Source organism: Talpa occidentalis, unplaced genomic scaffold, assembly GCF_014898055.3.
Source record: "Talpa occidentalis isolate TD23 unplaced genomic scaffold, MPIMG_talOcc4v2.1 talOcc4.10, whole genome shotgun sequence".
In the NCBI taxonomy this organism is placed as follows: Eukaryota; Metazoa; Chordata; class Mammalia; order Eulipotyphla; family Talpidae; genus Talpa; species Talpa occidentalis.
Window position 1 is genome coordinate 57314884 of NW_023600993.1, and position 5988 is coordinate 57320871.

Here is a 5988-nt window from a genome sequence, read left to right on the forward strand (position 1 = left end):
TATAGTGTTGATGATTGGTCAGCTAGTGTGACTGTTGAAATAGAATTATGCCTTTTCATAGAGTGGCTAACTCCTCATCTAATCCCTCTAGGGAAGCTACATTTATTAGTGGGTAATTTTGATAATTTAGGGAGGTATTTTCATTCATGCTTGAATATTGTTTGAGCATCTTCTCAAATCATTCAAAATAATGAGAAATACTCTTATCGGGTGTTCACTTGCATGAATTTAGTATTGACTATATGAGAATGGCATTTTCGAGGCAGCAATAATCTCTGCATGTATAAATACCAGTTATAACAGTTTGTGACATACTTAAAAGTATGTCTTTAGCTAATATTAAGTACACTAAAAACTACAACAGTTCAATAATCTATGACCTTATATAAAGAAATCCAAAATGTACAAAATATGAGTATAAAAGCAAGGAACAATTACTGCCATGCAAAATTTTGAACTAAAAACTGCATAGAAATGCAATTTTAAAAGGCAAACTCAAATTTACATAACACTCAAGATAAAAAGGTCCACAGTAAGCTCTACCAACACAATGCTTGCAAGGATTAAAAAAAGGAAATACATTCTCTCTGCTGGTATAAAGGTAGACATCAGATCCTTAAATCCATGGAACAAGTCATCTGTCCTCTCTCTCAAGAAATCAGCTCTTTAACAGTTGTTTTTATGAAATCTTTTCTTTCAGTTAAATCATAAGCGTGATAATTTTCATAAACCTCTTTGCAAATCTGCTTCATTGTGACTTCCTCCAAGTTAGCACTGGCTAGTAATTTCTTAGCTGTTTCTTTCAACTCTTCATCTGTAGGAGGTTTCTTCAATTTTTTAATTAAATGTTCATCATCTAAACTATCCTCCGATTCACTTTCTTTTTTGGAACTGTTTTGATTCTTCTTGGTGGTGCTGCTATCTGCCTTCCTTACATTAGCACTTTTTACAGATTTTTTACTTTTCAGAGTGGCTTTCTGTTTAAGTTTCTCCATTTTTTTAGATGTCTTTTTTGGTGGCTCCTCTTCACTTTCTTTATCTTCATCATCTGAAGACTCTTCCTTGGTTTTCTTTTCATCTTCGTCACTGCTAGATTCATCTGACAGAATTTCAGGATATTTGGTTTGTTTAGTCCTTGCCATTCCAGAACTGTTCCGTTCCTTTTTGTTACTTTTGCTAGAAGTTTTTTTTTAGATTTTGGTAATGGTTTGCCAGAAGACTTTGGCTGCATTAAAAAATTCAAGATCCGGGCCTCCCCGGTGGGTGGCGCAGCTGTTGCGCGCTGGGTTGCGAAGCTGCCCACAGCCTCTGCGGCGCCGGTTCGATCCCCTTGATCCCCAGGTGCTCCCCGGCCACCAGAGGAGGGTCCCACGTGGCGCGCAGACCTCTCCTGCCGCCCGCTGCTCCCCTCAGCAGTGTACTTCGGTCCTTCTGCCTGCTCTGCTCCCCGCTCTGGCTCTGGTGAATTCTCTTCACCAATTCACTATTTACACCTGATCGTTCCAAATCAAGAACTTCGCAGATGCTCTTTAACATGGCATTTCTAAATTTTTTCAACATTTCTTCCTTTTTTTTTTATATTGGATACTTCCTTTTTCAAATGGAAAGGCACTGAACTCACCCACATTCTTCTTTAATGAGGACATTGTGCCCAGTCTGTTGTAGAACGGTTTATGCAGATTTCTAAGTTTATCTGTTTTCTTTTTACTGAGAAAGAAATGTATCCTTTCAATTTCATAAAGTTTTTGCCCCTTTCCTTGTGAAATTGTAAATGGCTTTCTTTGTAAAGAAGAGACTTGCATTGTCAGCCTTTCTACTTTCTTCTTTTCCCTTTTGCCTTCCACAATGAGACTCTTCTTTTTCTTCCTCCTCCTCGTCCTGCTTGTCCTCCTTGTCCTCCTCGTCCTCCTCCTCGTCCTCAATTTCCTCTTTCGGGTCCGGTATTTCGGGTTCCTTCTCCGACGTGGACTGGGCGAAGGCGCCCGCCCTCCCTCACCCTCAGCTGTGGGAGCGAGGCGGACATGCGGTGGACCTGCGGGGGGCGGGAGGAAGTCAGCCCTCTGGGGCCTTGCGACCTTCAGGCGGGAGGGCGGGACGGGGTGGCCCCCAGGCCGGGCCAGGGAGCGGCGGGAAACCCCACCCGCAAGTCGCCTCCTGGCGGCCCCAGGCAGGCAAAGTTGTAAGTGTAGTATTAAAACGGTACTTAAAAAAAAAAAAAAGGCCCAAAGGACAGCACCAAGGTGGGTGACAGGTCACTGTCTCTAAGTTCTCACCTATGCACCAACAACTGCAAGACCATTCAGGCTCAGGGCACAGAGGGGTTTATTTAACAAAGATAAAATTGGGGAAACACAGGGTTTCTAAGGCCACAAATAACCAGATGTCTTACCACGGACAGTGTTCACAGTGTCCAATGGTCGCAAACATAAGCCACATAAGATGCTGCTCTCCTCTCAACGAGGGCCTGGAGCTGGTGGCATGCCAGTCACCAGTGTACCAGGGTTCAACTCATGGTGGCAGCTGGAGTTGCTTATAGGTGGCGCAATTGAGGTGACACCACAGCTGCCTATAGCAACAGTCTGAAGGCTGGGCTGGATAGCGCCAAACACCAGATGCAATGGCACTGGGAGGCAGTGCTGGATGATAAGTGGTGGACAGTTCTCAAAGGTGGCTGGACACAGAGTGCCAGGCACCTGTAAACAAAGCTGATCAGTGGGGCTGGTTACCACAGGTCAGCAGGAGGTGGTGTCATAGACACCAGTGTCTCAGAGTTGTTGGCCTATATCAACAACAAACAGCTCTTGTGAACTATTGGAATAAGCCAATAGCAACCAGTTCTTTTTGAGACACTTGGCCAGCCATGCTCTTTGCAGGCAGTGTCAGAGTCAGGGCCAGAGGCAGGAGCAATGGCTGGGTCTCTGCAAACGTCTACAGAGGTCTGTAGATCTGCTAAGTCCCGAAGAGGTTATCTGCTCCATGCTTCTTCTTTGGAGACCATCTGCTGAAACCGCTCTTCAGAGGGAGGGAACAAAATGAATTAAGCTGGCTAACTTTGCTTTATATCTTTTCTCAGGGCCTCCCATCTTACAAGCCTAACTGAATCATTTTCAGTCCTAAACGTCTGATTAAAGGCAGTTTGCACCAACCCATTTGCTTCCATTTTTCTACCTGAATAATTAACTCACTACTATGAATGAAACTTAGCTCAAACCTGATTGGTTTGATGACCCCAAATCTGATTGATCCATTTACAATCCAGGTGTCAAATACATAAGAGAAAAGCCCAGCACTAGCACAGACTCTACCTGCCCTGAGGTCAGGGCAGTTTTATGTGCCAGTAGGCTCTGAGGAGCCATGGTCAGAGCGGGCCTCAGTGGGACTAGAGGCACACTGTTCCCAGAGCCCCTTCAGCAGGGCTAGGTATAATAATGCAAAGGAGGGTACAGGGTCTATAGCAGCACTGTGAATGGGCCCCAGCTGCTACAGGACCTGTTAATTTTAACATTTTATAGTAAATTGGTTTCTAGAAAAGTTGGCTAATTGAGAAAGAATAAGCACTATTTATAACTTCAAAGCAATGGCTTGATTCTACTTAGTTAATTCAGTCAGAGCTGTCTGTGTTTGGGAAGATGTAAGAACCAAAGGTTATTTAAATCTCATATCCCTACAGTACTACAGACACAAGGCTCCGTTCAGGTCATTATCTCATGCTTCTTCCTGCCTCTCACAAACACGATAGGAGCTTTGTCTGTGAACTCGTTGGACTTTTCCTTTGTTTTCACCTGGGCAAAAGTAGGACAAATCATTGTCCTACTGACTCCAACTTTGGGGGGCCAACTTGATGGGGTGGAGGTAGACATTTTGAAGCAAAGAAAAAAATGTCAAATTTTCTTCTCTTGGTCCACACAGCCTACTTCAAACCAAAAAGCCCAGGAGTCCACAGACTTTGGGGAAAAGGGCAGATAATGGCCCTGGGGCCCCAGAATAGCAGCTGACAAAGTAAAAATCACTTACTCTTCTGTGACCCTCTAAGGAAATCTTTTCCAGTAATGGCAGGAAGTTAGGGTGGAGCCCAGAGGAGCCAGCACAGTTGTATCACATAAATGAAAGCTATTTATAGGTGGCAAGACATTATTTGTGTATCCATGAAATTATTACTAATACTCCCTTTCTTCTCAAAAACAGGAATTGGCAAATGTTTAATTGAAAGCCACATAATAAATATTCCAGGCTTTCTGTCTCTGTGTCAGGAGAAAAGCCATAGGATTGCAGATGAATGAACTTCGCTGTGTTCCCATAAAACTCTGCTTAGAAAACAGGCAGAGGGGCCTCCCTAGTGGTGCAGGGGGCTAACACACAGCACTATGAAGCCACCTGCAGCCTCTGCAGTGCAGGTTCAATCCTGGCTGGCCAGCAAGAATCCCAACTGGATCAGCAGACCTCTCCTGTCTCGACCGCTGCTCCCCTCAGCAGTGTATTTCCTCAGTCTGCCTGTTCTGTTCCCAGCTCTGTCTCTGGTGAATCTTCTCATCCTTCTGCACATCTGGCCTGTACCCTGGTTCTTATATAAATAAATAAATCTTAAAAAAAAAAAAGAAAGAAAACAGGCAGAGGATAGGATGTAGTCTCATATATAGCACACTGTCCCCTGATGTGAAGGAAAGTGAGACACATTATCTGCCCTTCACCTCCCCTGCCTATCTCTTTTCATTTATGCTAGCATTGTATCTGACCCAAAAAAAAATTACACAAATAATGAACATAAAAGTAGACCCATCAATCTGTGAATGTATCAATGTGTGGAATAGGAGAGAATATCGCTGGGTGGGCTATGGGGAAACAGGTGATGGGCAAGTGTGTTATGGCTACTGCAGAATGAGGTGGTCTTGGCATTGAGGGACAAGGACATGGGTATTACCCGCACAACCAGGCAGATCTGCTGGAAGCTAATGATTTCACCTTTGTTAGCTATCCCTAAAGTTAAATCTGCCTTTTTTGGACTTATTACAAAATCGAGGCTAAATCATATATGCAAAGATGCCCAGATAATGTATAGCAAAAGTGGCCTGGACCCTTGAATTGTTAAATCCCAGATCAAAGATCCTCAACACCCTCAACAGTTAGTCTTTTCTGTCAGAGACAATTAGAAGATGGAGCACACTGGTTCTTTGACGAGATGCTAGAAATGAGGTAACAAGAAAGAAAAGGATGGGAGGAGATAGGCCAGTGGTAGAAGCCAGGCTCCAAGCTCTCCCCATCCCCACCAGATGCCTCAGGAGTATATCCGGAAACTTCCTGCAGATTACATGAACCAGGAAAGAAAAGGAAAATAAACCCTGCAAGTGTGTATGTATATGCCACATATGTGCAAGGCCAAGGCCATACACCCTCGGCTGTGACATCCTGATAGCCCCTGCATGGACAGACACGGGGTCAGTACTTTTCCTGCATAGTACAGTGGCTGCCTGAGGATAAATCAGGCAAGTCAGTCACACAATTCTGAGAGCCATATGCTCAGGACCCAGGTAACACAGACAGTGGTGTGACATGGAGACCTCAGCAAAATCCTCCTGGTACATAGTGGCTGAGGCCCTCTCCTAGAAAGCCTTGACAGTGTGCATTTGCTTCTTAAAAGTACTCAAGGAAGACTTTCAATAAAAGTCAATCCCAGGACAAATACAAAGAAACAGCCTGTATGGATCGCATGGAGCGAAGCATGCCTCCCTGTAGACTTTCTTGTTCACAAGAGCTGGTAACCGTGGGCAGCTCTGGGGCGGAAGGTACACTGAAGCGGAGCTGGTGCAGGCCTCTTTGCCTCCGCCGTTATACATGTAATTGTACATGAAACATCCATCATCATACATGTAATACAGAGTATATAATAGGTTCCTATCTATCTATCTATCTATCTATCTATCTATCTATCTATCTATCTATCTATCTATCTATCTATCTATGTCTCTATCTATCTGGGTCACCAAGGAACAC

General features: G+C 44.1%; 1 pseudogene; it reads right to left on the reverse strand.

Annotated features, from left to right (window-relative positions):
- Window positions 1-613: 613 nt before the first annotated feature.
- Window positions 614-3806, reverse strand: LOC119237625 (protein DEK-like; annotated as a pseudogene).
- Window positions 3807-5988: the final 2182 nt, after the last annotated feature.